The sequence below is a fragment of the Cibotium barometz genome, chromosome 5 (genome assembly GCF_041138505.1).
Source record: "Cibotium barometz isolate CiBa-2024 chromosome 5, ASM4113850v1, whole genome shotgun sequence".
NCBI classification, from domain to species: Eukaryota; Viridiplantae; Streptophyta; class Polypodiopsida; order Cyatheales; family Cibotiaceae; genus Cibotium; species Cibotium barometz.
Genome location: NC_141050.1, coordinates 23,959,894 through 23,978,009, shown reverse-complemented (window position 1 = coordinate 23,978,009; position 18,116 = coordinate 23,959,894). Strand labels below are relative to the sequence as shown.

The following is an 18,116-nucleotide window of genomic DNA, read 5'->3' as shown; positions in this document are numbered from 1 at the left end:
CGCTCTACGGACCCTTTGGGGTAATCCTGAGAGGGACTCATGTGCCAACCCTTCAGGACTCAACCAACTATCGATGTTTACTAAGTTGGGACTACACTGCAAGGCTCAACCAACTATTAGTGTCTACGCTAACAAATTCACTTCTTCGTGCCCAAACAAGCACGCAGACATGGGAATTTATTGATACCCTAATCGAATAGGGTGTCGTTCAAGGAACGTCAGTGTAGTCCACAGCTGTAGAGTCTTTGGCAAAATATGTCGGTGCCAACTACCAAACCCGCCAGTGATATAAATGTCGAACGATCATGCAAGCGCCTCATGAGTGTCAGCTCATGTTGAGCTTGACATCTCAACAACATTGTTCTCACGGGGTCAATACCAAGTGACAAGAGTCTCTATGGAATCCTGAAGGCCCCATATCACTTGGTAGTACTGACCCCCTTTTGCGATCGTTTTTCTCATGGGGTCAGTACCAACAAGCGACACGAGTCTTGTTGGCATCCTTCATGAGTCTCTATTACATCTTGTTAAACTCACTCAAATGCTAATTATGGGTTTAAATGGTGTCATCCTCGGACATATCATTTTCAAGAATGGCATCTCCACTAATGAAAACAAGATTCACGTGATCTTAGAATTTCCACCACCCATCAACTATAATAGGGTGCAGAGATTTGTGGTACACATAGGGTATTATAGAAGATTCATCTTCTTATATGCTATATATGCTAAACCTTTTTATAATCTATTGATCATCTTTGAATGGATAGATGAATGCCAATGGGCATATTAAAATTTGAAGAAGGCATTAGTATAAGCATACCCATCCATAGATCCCCCAACAACTAGGATCTAATTTTTCATATGTATATCAATGCTTTAGTATTTGCTCTATTAAATGCATGTTACTGCCACACAGCCACTAGGGGAGGAACACATTGCCTTCCATGTGTCCCTTGCTATAGTCATCAACTCAAGAATGCAAAATGCAACTTCACAACCACTAAAAGAGATGAGTTAGCCATGGCATTACATATCGTGGAAGAAGTACATGCATTATCTGCTGGCTATCAAATTTGTTTTCTTTGTCGACCCATCAAGCATTATCGCATTTGGTGAATAAGCCTTACACTACATGGGGTGCATTACACCAAATGGTTGCTTTTTTCTTTTGGAGTTTGCTTTCACCATCACCATGCAAAAGTTGTATGTGCATGTCCATTCTTACCACCTTTCTAAAATTCCAAATGGAGAACCCCCTCTAGGGGTGATTGAGATTTAACAGTAATAGCAGCGGAGCTATGGTAAAATTTTTGAAAAATTAACATATAAATCATTTTCATTCATAATATGAAAAGAGGACTTCCTACCATATTCTAGGATTAATCATCCTAGATTAATTGAATGATTCTCATTATAATCATGGAAAATTTGATTTTTATGCTTATACATAAATAGTTAAATAGGAAAAAGAGAAATTTCTAGTAATCCATTTTTTATGTTAAAAGAGTAATCCCCATGACAATGGAAATCCATGTATTCCAATGAAGTAAGAGAAAAATTGTGATGCTAAAATAATGTATATTTTACTTAAAAATTAAAGAGGGATTCTAGTTAAATTTATCTTTTTATATAGATAAGTTTAAATCATGAAATAGGAATTCCCACCATATTGGAATTCAAATATTTAAATGAGGAAAGTGTAATTCCTAGTGTAAAGGAATTAATGGAGATTTTTATTTAAATTTTAAGAGAAAATTTAGTTAAATTTATCTTTTTGCATAGATAAGTTTAAATGATGAAAGAGGAATTCCCACCATATTGGAATTCAAATATTTAAATGAGGAAAGTGTAATTCCTAGTGTAAAGGAATTAATGGAGATTTTTATTTAAATTTTAAGAGAAAATTTAGTTAAATTTATCTTTTTGCATAGATAAGTTTAAATGATGAAAGAGAAATTCCCACCATATTGGAATTCAAATATTTAAATGAGAAAAGTGAAATTTTTAGCTTAATGGATATTTTTATGTAATTTTTAAGAAGAATTTTAAATAGATTTAATTTATGGTGGTAAAAGAGGAATTCCCATGATAATTGGATTGCACTCAGTAAATGAGAAAAAGAGGGATTTTAAGTTTATTCAAAAAAATAGGTCTTGGTATTTAGTTAAAAGTGTTGCCATATATATAGGGAGTGATGTGTGTGAACACACTTAGGACCGTCGGGGCACTTTTTCCCTCTTTAGGAGGTTTTTCCCCCCGCCCGGCTTGTATATATGCCCATTATTCTAGGGCTGAATTATCTTTTGTACATTGACACAATCTAATACATAGTGTGTTGTGTGCATTCTTGCTTCTTCTTCTCCAAGCTTTGTGTGCTTTCTTGCAACCCCTAATTCCAACAATTGGTACCAGAGCAGGCATCGGCTCCCAGGGCTACGCCGCTATAGCACCCTCTGACTCACGTTCTCCGATTGAGGTGAGCTTTCACGAGCACTTGCAAGTCCCTATACTCTACTACAAATAGGCCCATAGGGCTTTGCATTCTCAGAAATTGCTTTTGAGGTCGTTTCGGGCTCCGTTTTTGCATTACAAGTTCTGCACAGGTGTTTTCGTCATTTTGTGCAGAATTTTCGACAGTGCAGTTTTCTGCAAAACAAGCATACGTGTTCTATTGTGGACAGTGCTACATAGCACGAGTTGTTTTCTATTCAGTCTTTACTTCATTACAGGTAGCTTTTGCATCAGTTTCAGTTAGTGGGCCATGGCTGATAACCGCAATGATGTATTTCGCATGTTGTCTGCTGTGATGGACAAATTGGATGGAGACAGCAACTACCCACTTTGGGCATACATGATGCAGCATGTTTTGGTTGCAAAAGGAGTGTGGAGCATTGTGCAGGGTATGGATGTACGTCCAGGTTGTTCTGTGGATGTAGGATCTGTTGAGGATGTTGCAAGTTCTAGCAGCTCTACTGTTGCTGCTGTTTTACCCACCACTGCTGAACAAGCTCGTTGGGATGGTAAAGATGCGCAGGCTCATGCCTTGATTGCACTTTTTGTCAAACGTAACATCACTCCACATATTCGTTTAGCTAAAACAGCAAAACAGGCTTGGGATATTCTAGCTGGTTTGTATGCAGGTCGTAACGAGGCAAAAATCTCTTATTTGCGTAAAGAGCTAGAATCGAAGATTATGCAGGAAGATGATGACATGAATGTTTTTCTTGCTGAGATTAAAGATCTCAAGGAACAATTGACTTTTGCAGGTGTGAGATTATTCCTGATCATTCTCTTATGCAGACTGTTCTTAATGCTTTAACTGAGTCATATTAGACTTTTTCTTCCACGTGGAGACTTGTTACAGACTTGTTACTGAGGACAGACCTGATGTTGTCAAGTATGATACTTTAGTCACAACAAGCTCTTGCAAGAAGTGTAGTCTAGGCAAAATAGGGCTAGACAGCATGCAGTTGATCAGGCATTTGTTGCTACCCCACCAATAGAGAAGAAGTGGTAAGGCAGCCCCTTCCACTGTTTCTTCTCCTATTGGTAGGTTTGCAACTTCTTCTCCTTCCACAGGTAGCAACAACAGGTCTGAGAAGGCTCTTGATAAAGGTAAGAAAAAGATAAGGTGCAACTATTGTAAGGCAACTGATCATGTCATTAAGAATTGCCCTATGCTAAAGGCTAAAGATGCAAAGAAGAAAGAGTCAAATGCAGCCACAATAGCGGATGCTTCTACAAATGCAGATTCTGCAAATGTTCCTCTTGTGCTAGCCCTTTCTTGGCCTCTAGGATCTCTGTTAGCTACCTTTGTAGGTTTTCCACTTGATTGGCTTCTGTTCTCAAGATTGTGTAATTCTTCCTATATTAGTTCTTGCTAGCTTCTCAATTCTTCTGGGACTTTGTGCTCTAAGAACATGCCACATCTTTTTTTCCTTATGATTGTTTGTAGTTTGGACATTTGGGAACATTTGTCATATATTTATTCAAGTAATCTAATACTCCCTACATCCAGTCCAATTCTGTGGTTTCCAAAAAACTAGATGGGCCTGGCACTATTGGGGCTGGTTTGGGCATGGTGGATCCAGCACAGTGGGGCCCATTAGTTGATGATGGGTGAATGTTTCTTTCCTAGAGGTTTCTTTGAATAGGGCCTCGAGATACAGCCCAATCTTGGTTTTCGTCTCCTTTCTGTCATTCAGCTCAAACTTTTTGCTACTCATATTTAGGGCAAAAGAGAGAGAGATGGCTCTAAGAAAAGGAGGAAAACAACAGGCAAAGACTAAGAAAGGTATATGATGTGAATAGCCAAGATTCTACTGAGATTATGTTTTAATGTTTTTAGATATGCTTACTTGGGCTTGGTATAGACAACAAGGGATACTCACTTAGATGTGGGCGTGTTTGTTTGACTCTTAGCGAGGAAGCTCAATCATGGACACCTGTGTCCTCACATATATTTCCTATTAGAGAGGAAATAGAAGCGCATAATTCTCTTGTTCATGAGGAAGAAGCGCTTGTGTTGGAGAACGAAATGAGCTCACCTCCTCCAACTCACACAGAGATGCCTGAATCTAGTACTGGTCACTTAGATGTGGGCGTGTTTGTTTGACTCTTAGCAAGGAAGCTCAATCACGGACACCTGTGTCCTCACATGTATCTCTTGTTAGAGAGGAAATAGAACCGCATAATTCTCTTGTTCACGACGAGGAAGAAGCGCTTGTGTTGGAGAACGAAATGAGCTCACCTCCTCCAACTCACACGGAGATGCCTGAATCTCTGGTCAAGGGGAGACCCATAGAAGGCTTCTTGGAAAATCTATTGAATTGGGATTACTTGGTGATGTATTCACTAAGTTTTTTGTGCAACGCAATTCCTCTACCCCATTGGTCCCTTTATGTAGGCTGATTCCAAATGAAGCCATCCGTACAGTTTCTAGCCAACTTGAGGTGTTTTGTGATTTCTTTGACTGCCATGGCTATGTCGAAGCATCTCATCGTTTTTTAGTTTCACTTACACGGCCTGGAAGCTCTATGTATTTCGCGGTCACACAAATAGACTTGCAAGAATGGGGATCATACTAGGTGGTACAACATGATAGATTTGAGGATGAAATCAGAGAAACTGAGTGGGAGGATCTCAGTGGTAAGAAGTTTCTTGTTTGGGATGGCAATCATTGTGTGAAGGCATGGATGTCTCGAAGAGTGCACAAAGGTATGTTCTTTTGAATGCCATAGAGTGATAATATGCAACATTAAAAGTAATATATTGTAATATCTTTATTTTGTGAGTCCTTTTCGTTATATGTAGACATCGTTTTGAAAATGCAGTGAAGCAAGCTATATCATGCATTGATAGACATGCCATGGGGTTGCAAGAATATGAGACAAAATGTGAGAAAGCCAGACGTGGTGTAGAGCAAACATTTCGAGATTGAGCGTACAAGATGCTCATAATTTTGCAAACCCATCCAAATGGTGATGCATTCTTTCAACTCGTGTATAACTATGATTGGTCTAAGAAGGGATTGGTTGCTCTGACCAAAGAAAAGCTCTACACAGTCGCCATATCTCGGATTTCAACTCAAAGGTATGTCACATGTCAATAAACCTCCCTTAACATAAACTAACCTTAACATCTAATCTCTTATGGCTTTGGTATGATGCTGAAATAGGAAGATGGAATTGCTTCAAATGCTTATGATGACTGGGAGGGCAAAGGACAAGGTAATTTTAGCGATGTTTGGGGATAACAAAAAGACGTTGCTACATATGAAGAAAGAGTTGTATTGGGAAGAGCTAATAGTAGGGGAGGCGGTCACTCTATTTTTGGAGGGTTCATTGGTATATAATGATGTTATCTACGTCCCACCATTTATGCATTGTGGGTGCAAGAGGAGTGATCGAAACACATACCATGGACCTTCCATGAGGTGTGGGCAAAGATTGGAAAAGTGAAGGAAGGCCAAAAGCAACATGAGGTGGAGAATGCCGCAAAGAGGGTTGTCTACAGGTACATATCTTCTAATGCCATTCTATTTTTGCAGAAAATACATATACGCATTTAAAAAAATATTTTAGTACTGTTTGTTTTATTTTGGATATGTAGGTGGGTGCAGCTACTCATTGGCCAAGGTCTAATGGACGAAGAGACGGAAGCAATCAAAGAATGGGTAGATCCAAATTCCTCGGAAACAATGTACCCAAAGGAATGGGTTGAGACAGGGGTTTCTGATTGGGAATATAAGAGATGTCCTTGGTGGTTGGACTATCCTCTAAATCATGTGCCTCCAAGTGAGGAGCTCCTAGACAAAGGTACTTTTTTGCTTTCTACTGAATTATATGCATGTAAATGTAAATGTAAATGTATATGTAAACCTTCTTACCTATACAAATACATACCTATACATACATATAAATATATATAAACTATCCATATGCATATACATATTAGATACATATACATACAGATATATACATATACAAATACATATGTAAACATATATGTACATATACATATGCATACATAAATACATACCTACATACATACACTAAATTATATACTAAATTCCTACATACATACAAAGTTCATGTTACATTTAAGATTTGGCATGTTAGATTTTAAAGAAACATTGTTAAGTTTTGAAGTTTATTTTGGGATTTTATAGAAAATGCAAAGGAGATGCTGTCCATTTTTTTTACAAATTTGTACATACATACATACATACGTACATACATAGTTCATGTTACATTTAAGGTTTGGCATATCAAATTTTAAATAAATGTTGTTAAGTTTTGATATATACATACCTACATACATATACATATAAATAGATACATATACCTACATACATATACATACACATACATATACATAGATACATACCTACATACATATACATATACATATACATATACATATGCATATACATATACATGTACATATACATGTACATATACATATACCTAGATACATATACATCTATATACATATACATATACAAAAAGGTCTGGGGATTTCTACCTTTTTACTAAATTATCTTGATCTATTTCTTGAAGAATTTAAGAGAATTGCCAATCTGAGCTTGCATTAGGAACTCAATGGAGTCTTTTTGGGCCCTTTAATTTACCATGAGGTTATGGAAACGTTTAACTTTTTGACAAATAGGAGCCCGCCATGTAAGCAAAAACCATTGGTGATTAAGAGAGGTGTAAGAGTGGTCAAAGGGTGCACTTTTCCCCCCAAAAGGGAGGGGGGGCATTTTACAATTTTCGGACCTCCATAACTTCTACATACAAGCTCCGATATGAGCGGAGACTACAGATCCGTGATCTACGCATCAAGAGCTTTCCATAGATATGTTACATGATATGATTTTATCCGCTAGATTTTAAATTCCATTTTCCCTCCAAAATTCAAATTCGAATAAAGTAGCCGTTTTGAAGCTTCAAATTAGAAAACGTTTCTTATTAAGAGAAAAGGTTTGACTCCCTTAAACTGCCAAATAAAAGGGCCCAAGAAGACTCCATTGAGTTTCTAATTTGAAAGAGAGCCCCCAACTCAAGAAGACTCTAGAATACCTTCCCCGCAGCCAACAAACTTGACCTAGTCTCCAGTAGCTGGATCCTCGCGCGTGGCCCCAAAACCATCCACACCACTGTCACGAGTGCCACAATCATACCAAGAGTATACATCTACATCGTCTCAAGTGCAACGTGAGAGGCGAACAAAGAGACGTCTTGAAATTATGCATGATGTTCAAGAGGGAGACCCCACAAATGAAGATCAAGAGAGAGACCCTCCAGAGCATCTTCAAGAGGGAGAGGTGGCAGGAAAACGTGACATCATGGACATGACTAGTAAGAGTACTTTCCATCGCAAATTTATTTTAAGAAGTGTGTGTTTTTGAAATGCATCTCATTTTTTGTCTTGTTTACTTGCAGGTGAGAGATGTTCTTCACACATATTGCTGGTAGACGCCCACACTCTTTCGAAGGGCTCAGATAGGTAAAAAGAATAATTTCACCATATAATTAGTTTTCCAAGTTATACTTACCAAAACCAAACATCATAAATCTTTTATGTAGTGTGGAAGAATTCTTGATGAAGATTCCCAAGGCTCTATCTCATAGAGGTGCTCCCTCAGATACAGTGGCTCACCTCGTATGGGCTGACTTTCCTACAGGTTTACAGGTTGTTGATGTAGATACAGATGGGTGTCCCTCATGGAATCAAGTTTCTTCATTATTGATACGTGCTACACTCAATTTTGTTGGTTTGTTTGTGGTGGCTGATGAGGGTTGGTTTGTGTGTTTGAGTCTAATGGATCAACTTCCTAAAAATATTCCATGGGACAGAAAGTTGGATTGCTCATGCATCGAACAATGTCTGTTCATGTGGAATCAAGTTATTTGTATGAGAATGGAGAACGGGTAAGTCATAATCTCTCAAATATTTCCCTCTATGTATACATGTTATGTGGTATGGATATCCAAACATAATGTTTTCTCGTTATGGTAGGTGGATACATTGGCGCTTAGTATGTTCTATCGACGAGTAAATTGCCATGTCCCTATTATTGATCGTGAGGTTGGGCAAAATGTTTCAACAAAGAAGTTATTCAACGCTCAAAATTTCATTTTTGAGAAGAATAAGAAGCATCCGTTCCAACGCACGATGGTCTTGGAGCGCTACATTCAAGGTGGTACAGAAATATCTCCTATGTTCTTTAGGTGAGACAATTTTCATTCTGTTCATTTTCATGGCTACTTTTTCAAAATACTTAGATGCACGTTTATGATTGCGGAGACCTTCTCAAGTGAAGGAGATGGTGTCTTGGACATTTTTGCGGGATGTGGAGGCTTGGAATGTGCATGCCAAGAGTTAAAAAGGCTTTATATGGGGATTGAGAATGACATGGAGGTAGCCAAAGCATGTCTGGGAGATTTCTCATTAGGTCGGGATGACACGTAGAAGAATGCTATAATTTGTGAATCAAAAGACTTTGTAATCGAGATTGTCATGGTTTGGAAGTTTAAAGATCGATATATACATTTTTTATCTTTAAAAGATTGTGTTATATATTTAAGTAAGTAAGAAAGTATGTATGTAATGTATGTATATATGTTAGTGCTACTTAGGTAGCTCTTGTATGTCTGTATGTATATGTATATGTATATATGTTAGTGCTACGTAGGTAGCTCTTGTATGTCTGTATGTATATGTATATGTATGAGGCGTATGAATTTTGGTAGATATATAATTATATCAATAAGTATGTAGATATATGAATTTAGGTAGATATATGTATATATATAATTATATCAATAAGTATGATGTGGATCAAAAGACTTTGTAATCAAGATTTTCATGGTTTGGAACTTTAAAGATTGATACATACATTTTTTATCTTTAAAGGATTGTTGTTTATATTTAAGTAAGTAAGAAAGTATGTATGTATGTATGTATGTATATATGTTAGTATGTAGGTAGCTCTTGCATGTATGTATGTATGTATGTATGTATGTTAGTATGTAGGTAGCTCTTGCATGTATGTATGTATATGTATATTTTGTATGTGTATATGTATGAGTTGCATGAATTTAGATAGGTATATGTATATATGTAATTATATCAATAAGTATGATATGGATCAAAAGACTTTGTAATTAATATTTTTATGGAATAGATCTTTAAAAGACTGAAATTTATATTGTTGATCTTTCAAAGCTTGTTATTTATATGTAAGTAAGTTCTTGGTCCTTTACAAAGCTCATAGTAAGTTCATGGTCCTTTTCAAAGCTCGGACTCCTTGTTCATTGCTCCAAAAAGCTCGGTAAAAAAAGCTCGCAAAAACAAATCCCCCTGAAATATCCATTCGTATCTTCGGTTGTGGAGCAGAGTATTAGGCTTGATTTCTGTGCACTCATGGTATTTGGAGTAGGGTTTATCTCTCTATTTATTATAGTAGCCAAGACTCTTTTATGTACCAACTGTTTCGTGTAAAGATGGCTATTTTCCACGAGCCACAAAGATATAGGTACTCTACACTCAATCTTTGGTGCCACGGGGCTGGAGTGATGGGCACACACCTCTTAGTGATTTTGAGAACCCTTTTTTGGTAGCTATTCATCCCAATTTCTCCTCTTGATGCCGCGGAACCTTGGTAATTGGGATTTTAGGACACAACCATACCTATGGTGTAAGGAATAATTGACTCGCATCATGATATTCCGGTCTTCTTAATCATTATTTTGATCTTTGTACTATGGATGTTGGTTTGCACTTTATGGCATTTCCATTGTAAGATTCCTCTCCTAGCCCCTCAAGATGTCCAGTTTCTCCCCCTGTAATCAATCCCCTTTTCAAAATAATAACATATCTTGTTTCTATCTGTTTTGGCCTAGAGAGAGAAAATATTCTAGAGAGAGATAATTCACTTTCTAGCTATCTTTGGATGGAAAAATATCCCTTCTTATTAAAATAATTTTCCCTGAAATAGAAATTCAAAAAGAACTTTCCAGTGTTGGTGTGTAATTGGAATAAATTGAAAATAGGTAAAAAGGACCTTAGCCTGAGGGTCCATATTTTTTGAAAATTTTGGATTAAGGTTCCTATGGACCAATAAGATTAATCCAAATGTAGGGAGGAGATAAATTGAAGAATAAAAGAATATCTCCCAAAAATGAGTAAATACTCACATAAGATAAAGAGTTGACTAAGGACAAGGTTTATTAGTTAAAAAAGAAGAGATATTTAGAGAAAATGATGCATTTTTGACACCTTAGTGTGGGGAACTCCCCTCATGAAGGAGGCGCCTATTTCACATGTGTGGATGAGTTTTAAACTCACAAAAATTAAGATATTTTCATCTCTCCTCTCTCCTATTTCAACTAGATCCAAAAAGTAAGCTAAACTAACCTAAAAATGGTCAAAAAGTGACCAAACTAATCTGGAAAATTCTAGAATCAGTTTGCTTGGTTATAGGCTCACTTTTTCCTATAAATAGAAGCCTCTCCCTTTGTAAAAGGTTAATAGTATTTATGCACTGTTACTCTACTCCTCCCCAGAGCCAAAAACATTGAATTCTTTGATAATTCACTTGTTTTGACTAATTCCTCCACAAAGAATTGGTGGCTACTCTTGATCCAAGCAAGAGTAGAACCCTCAATCCCTCAAGCCAAAGAAAAGCTCACAAAACTCCATGTCAGTTAGAAATTCTACTTTTTTTAAATTCTATTCTATGGTTTTTTGATTTCTTATTTTTTTAAATGTGAAATTGGATGTTATGCCTTGATGGAAAGGCTTCCCCCTTCTCTTCATTTAAGAATTTCAGTCTTTCTTTATCCTAAAAGGAGAAACAAACAAAATAAGTTAAACTTTTCCTATTGATTGCTCTTAGAAGTGAAAATTGATTAGATTAGAGTGTTTTAAATCATCTTGGGGGAGTAAATTCTAAGTAGATTTAGAATGTAAAAATTGAGAAATGGTCAGCCATACAAAGGAGGTTATGGCAAAATTTTCTTAAATTTTGTGTAAATAAGTTTTATCTTTATGTTATTCAAAAAGAGTAATCCCCTCCGTTTGTGTATTCTAAAAGTGTTATTTTCATTTTATGCAGAGAAAGATGCATATTGAAAATATTTTTATTATAAAAGTGTTATTTTCATTAGAATTAATTTTTATGCATAGAAAGATGCATATTAGAAATATTTTTTATTAGAAAAGCGTTATTTTCATTAGAATTAATTTCTATGCATAGAAAGATTCATATTAAAAATATTTTTATTATAAAAGCGTTATTTTCATTAGAATTAATTTCTATGCATAGAAAGATGCATATTAGAAATATTTTTTTATTATAAAAGTGTTATTTTCATTAGAATTAATTTCTATGCATAGAAAGATGCATATTGGAAATATTTTTATTATAAAAGCATTATTTTCATTAGAATTAATTTCTATGCATAGAAAGATGTATATTGGAAATATTTTTATTATAAAAGCGTTATTTTCATTAGAATTAATTTCTATGCATAGAAAGATGCATATTGGAAATATTTTTATTATAAAAGCATTATTTTCATTAGAATTAATTTCTATGCATAGAAAGACGCATATTGGAAATATTTTTATTATGAAAGCATTATTTTCATTAGAATTAATTTTGATTTTATGCATAGAAAGATGCATAAAGGAATTTTTTTTATTTCAAAAGAGTTATTCTCATTAATTTTGATTTTATGCATAGAAAGATGCTTAAGGGAATTTATTTTTATTTCAAAAGAGTTATTCTCATTAATTTTGACTTTATGCATAGAACGATGCATAAGGAATTTTACTTTTATTTCAAAAGGATTATTCTCATTAATTTTGATTTTATGCATAGAAAGATGCATAAGGGAATTTTTTTTATTCCAAAAGTGTTAATTTAATTAAAATTGATTTTATGCATAGAAAGATGCATAAAGGATTTATTTTTATTTTAAAAGTGTTATTTTTCTTAAAATTAAATTTATGCATAAATAGATGCATAAAAGGATTTTGTTAAAAGTGTTATTCCCACTGAAGTTGATTTTATGCATAAATAGATGTGTAAAGAATCTCTATATCAAAAATTAGAAATTCTCTTAAATCGTATGTTTAAATGAATGTGATGAGAATCCATTAGATGTGAAGAATGAATGGATGTGATATGAATAGAAGTGATGAGAATGTGATGTGGATAGATGTGATGAGATGCGATGTGAATCAGATAAATGTGAATGAATGGATGAGATGTGATGTCATGTGAATCAGAATGTAAATGAATGATATGGGATATGAGTGAATGTATGTGATGATAATGGATGTGAATGTGTATCAAAAGAATGGATGTGAATATGAATAAAAGTGATGAGAATGTGATGTGGATAGATGTGATGAGATGTGATGTGAATCAGATAAATGTGAATGAATGGATGAGATGTGATGTCATGTGAATCAGAATGTAAATGAATGATATGGGATATGAGTGAATGTATGTGATGATAATGGATGTGAATGTGTATCAAAAGAATGGATGTGAATGAGTATGTGAAAGAATGGATAAGGATGTGTATGAGAAGAATGGATGTGAATGTGTATGTGAAGAATGGATGTGAATGAGTATGTGAAAGAATGGATGTGGATTTATGTGAAAGAACGGATATAGATTTGTATGTGAAAGAATATACGTGGATGTGAATGTGATGGATATGAATTGAATATGATGTGATGGATGTGAATGGATGGAGGTGATGTGATGTAAAATGGATAGATTTTAATCGGGATGTGAATGAATGATATGGGATGTGAATGAAAGTGATGTCATGTGAATCAAGATGTGAATGAATGGTATGAGATGTGAATGGATGTGATGTCATGTGAATCGAGATGTGAATGAATGATATGGGATGTGAATGGAAGTGATGTCATGTGAATCGAGATGTGAATGAATGATATGAGATGTGAATGGATGTGATGTCATGTGAACCCTTTTGGTCAGAGAGGTCAAAAAGGAGGGGGGATTCATTAAGCCCCCATCCTTGCGGTACAACCTATTTGTTCTATGAAGACATTGCATGAAATTTACAAACACCTGCTGTGCAGGCTTGGCACGCTTTCCCGTTGATTATTGATGGCTCTAGGCTCATGATCCTATCAGGAAAGGGATGGATGTCTGAGCGGTTTAAAGAGTCGGTCTTGAAAACTGAAGTATTCGGGAAAATATTGGGGGTTTGAATCCCTCTTCATCGACGTGGTGCATTTTCCACCACCCTAACTTGATTTGGAGAGCGCTTTTTGAGGGCCGAGCCTGAGGGGTTGAAAGGGATCGTCATATTTTATGATACATCTAGTCCAATAGGGTCCATTTCATTGAGTGAGTCACGCTTTCGAGAGAATTGAAATATACGATGGTGTTTCAGCTTCCCCTAATTGCTACGCCATCCGAGCTTTGCTCTGCCATTATCGTTCTTGGCTCTATCTAGTTAGCACAATGAAAAAGGGTTTCTCAATAAGAACGTTTCGAAATAAGAATCGATGTGTGGATATGATGGAATTGGTAGACATGCTAGGTTTAGGTTCAGGTAGACCAGCACTCTAACCAACTGAGCTATTTCCCTTGGAGATGGGGGATTCATTAAGCCCCCCCATCCGATAGGTATAACCTATTTGTTCTCTGCTAACTTTGTTCCCTCGAGATACAAATGATATTGAAAAGGCCATCATCCAAGCAAACAAAGCAATAGCTTCTGTTAAGGCAAGGCCTGGAGTAACATAACCGAATAATTGTTTGGCTTTCACACCACGAAGGTTGTCAAAGGACTAGATACATTTCAAGTACCTGATCCCGCTGAGGCCATGGTAGCCGCTCCTGCTCCAATTAATTTTGCACCTTCTATAGGCATAACTAACTATTGGGTGTCTGTTAGGGTCACGAGGGGGGCTATAATGCACCAGCTTCTTGACTTGACTGGAGAGGTCTTGGTCGTCGAGTGTATTTTGCAAAGTCACTAGGCTACTGACAGTGTGGGTCAACTCAAAGCTAAGTTTCTCCGCATTCGATCAGGGTAGAATTGCAATACAAGAAGTACAGTCCCACTCCTACTGCTTGCTGCACCAAGATCTTCAAAAACTCCCTGAAATATGTGATTAGGTTATTACGATGGCTCGTATACACGTTCAAGGATCACTCTCCAGGTAACGGGGGACTATTCACCCAATGATTGAAGGCCTAACAGGGAGAGAAGAAACCCATTCGTATCTCGAGGAAACAAAGTTAGCAGAGAACAAATAGGTTATACCGATGGGATGGGGGGGCTTAATGAATCCCCCATCTCCAGAGGAAATAGCTCAATTGGTTAGAGTGTTGGTCTATCATGCCAGAAGTCACGGGTTTGAACCCCGTTTTCCTCGTTAGCATCATGCCAAGTTTTCCCAAGTCAGAGTTGATGATATTGATGGAAAAGAAGCCCAACTACCCCTACCCTCATGTAGTAGAAAAACCTTGTCAATCTCTACCCTTTTTACTTCGCTATGCCTTTCATCGCTTAACATAGTGTTCAAGAATTAGTCTAGGTCACTCAGAGCCCACGAAGTGGCCCCACGGTTGGCTCATTCTTTGCCCAATTAAACTCTGTGGCTTAAAGCCTTTATGCCTCCCTCTTTGCTTTAATCGATTTGTGCCACTTTACCCAAAGTGGGACACCCTTCAATTCAATTTGATTCAATTTGATTCAAAAGGTGCGGGACATGCACTCTTATCCAAGTAGGCTCAGCATGGAAATCATGGGGTTTTTGGCCACAAAAGGGCAAGCTTTATAGTACCGGGCAGGCCTCCATGGGAGAGTGTGATGTACCAAGTTGGGCAATCGCTTGAATCGAGAAAACCTTTCCTTCTAGCTCAAGAATGCAATCTTTCCATTATCAGAACTCAAATGGAATGTGAATCATCGCATAGCCTGCCACCTAAGACAGAGGGATATTTTGGAAATAACCCAAGGAAAAGCGGAGAGGGGTATTGATGGTTGACATGAAGCGAATGAGGCGTCTGAATCAAAGGATAGTTACCTAGATAACATTCATTCATGTATACTACTATAATTCCATCGCGATATGCCTGACGAACCATCTCAAGTCATAGTTGTTCTTTTTTGTTCAATTACCACATAGAAATCTATCTCTTAATTAGTAGTAATAGCAATACAATAACATTTGGGGGTATAGCTCAGTTGGTAGAGCATTGGGCTTTTAATCTAATGGTTGCAGGTTCAAGTCCTGCTACACCCATACTTGAGACTTATAGTAATTACATGATTACAAAAGAAAGTGTACTTCAAAGATCACTCCCCTTTGGCCCGGTTGTGTTGAAGGGGCCACCTATAGTGTGGCTAGGCTATACAGTTAAGTTGCCCCGTGCACCCACCTTACGCCTCCACATCATCCATTCGAAAGCACGCTCGTAAAACCGCCTGAGGGGGAAAGCTGGCTTGCCTGCTTTTTTGCCCCCTCCCTCAAAGTACCCTCCTAGAGCTAAGATTGGGGCTGCCTTTTTGTTCAAAAATGAAAGGTGGAACAAAAAAAAAGCAGTTTTCGAGCCTTTCCATCAAAAGAAATGGGGCAGATGAGTCTTTGGCATGCACGAAGAGACTTTAATGAAGAAATGAAAAAGGGCCGTAAAGAGTAGCTCATAGGGCATTTGAGGGAAAGCAGGAACCCATGGGACAATTTCCTTGAATAGGTAGGAATTGACAGAAAATCTTATAGATAGAATGGCCTTGACTTTCGAGGCTCGATGGAACGGGCTGCTATGAGACTAGAAGCCCAACCTACTTAACTTAGGGGTTAGAGTAACACTTTCATATGGTGAAAGTCATTGGTTCAAATCCAATAGGAGGTAACTTAAGATTTTTCATGGTTGGTTTCATTAACCAAGCACCGAGTTCCGTGCTTTCCAGCTTACATTCGTCGTCGTGAGCCAAAGCCACTCCTTTGTCGATGGAAGAGTTCGATCCCTCATGGAAGCTCTTGTTCCGGTACAAATTAGAAAGATCGAAGGGGGCGAGAAGTGCTAAAGCTACCTTGGCCCTAGGCAGGAGCACATAGCGCTTACACCCCGTCAAAAAGGCAAGATAAAAGAGAAAACATGCGCTTTTCTTTTCATTATAAATAGGATGGCACCAAAAGATAGACCGAGCACTATATATGCCGCTATTGCTTCTACGAAATAAAGTAAATGGGGGTTCATGGTCGACCCTGTGGCCTTTCTACCAGGCGTGCAGAAAGGTCCTGTCCCTAAAGGTTATAGCGATTGGCAAGAAAAGGCCTTATGGTTGAAGCAATGTTCGGTGGCTCGACGGCTGGTGGATGTGGGACGTGTAGCTATGTTCCCGATTTTGAAACAAACGTCGATGGTCTCATTGACCCTACTGAGGGTTATTCTCGCTAACCATTGTAAGGTGATTAGGTCTAGTTCGGAGCAATCCTATGAGATGATTGGAGTGTATCCCATCACATTCCAGATCTATCAAATAATCGATTGTAAAAGAGTAATGGATACTACCTCTATTATAGGAGAGTTTGACTCCATTGAGAGTAGGGCGCAGAAAGTCAAGTCTTGCAATACTTTTCAAGCCGTTCATGGTGCGTGATGAAATTGTCTAAAGCTGTTCTCGGCTCTAGTGATAGAGCTTTCTCCGAAGCTATCTTGGTCTACATGCCCTCACCGTCTCGAAAAATGAATGAATGGGCCGCATAGATATTCTTCACCAATAGCAGGGATCAGCCTCTCGGTTATTATGAATAAAGTCAAGCACTTCAGTGTCTATACAAAATGCCTGTCCCTACAACGAGCTTTCTATCGTGTTTTCTTTACTGCACTAGTGTTCACCTTTGCGTGAGCTCAGAGTAGGCTTTATCCCACTAATACTAATAGGGACCCAGGCGCTTATAGCATTAACTAAAAACGCTACCACAACTAATGAAGACGTGACAACCTCCAAAAGTGCTACCACAATTGATATCTCACCCGATTCCAAACCTTATGAGCCAAAGATTGATTTCACTTTCCGCTCTCACTGGAATCGATAAAAGCATTGGCATCAAGAAATAATTTATCAGTATTGTAGAGAGTATTATCATGAATGCTAATATATTGACTGATTTGCGACAGCATTAATGGAGTATCGCTACTCTCCAAGGGTGGCGGGGTGTCATTTCGTTACTTAATTCATCTAAGCCTGAACGTGGGCTTGAACTCTGATGCGGGTTTTTGCACCCACGTCGGCTCCCGCTCCCATGTGGGCTCTCATCACCCGTGTCTTCACCCCTAAACTAGGGTCCATGCTATCACCTCTTGAACTTCTATGTGGGTCTTCACTTCTGGGGCCTTCACCCCCAGAAGACATGTACCAGATTCAACCAAGCCCGAAGGCCTGCCAGTCTCTAGGGACTTCTTCAACAACTTGCCACAGCAGGAAAGGGACAACATGTTATAGAGGTCCAAATTATTAGAAATTTGTTCTATAACCCAAAAATTTTGTATATAGAAAGATCGTTGGCAATTGCCTTCATTCCATGGCTTTCTTTCT

At 37.5% G+C, this 18,116-nt stretch overlaps 2 non-coding genes across 2 annotated transcripts; both read left to right on the top strand.

The window, feature by feature from the left end:
• The first annotated feature begins 14,869 nt into the window (after positions 1–14,869).
• On the top strand, positions 14,870–14,943 carry TRNAD-AUC (transfer RNA aspartic acid (anticodon AUC)). The gene has a single exon. It is a non-coding gene; the product is annotated as a tRNA-Asp (tRNA).
• An 800-nt stretch (positions 14,944–15,743) lies between these two features.
• Positions 15,744–15,816, top strand: TRNAK-UUU (transfer RNA lysine (anticodon UUU)). Its single transcript has one exon. It is a non-coding gene; the product is annotated as a tRNA-Lys (tRNA).
• The last annotated feature ends 2,300 nt before the right edge of the window (positions 15,817–18,116 follow it).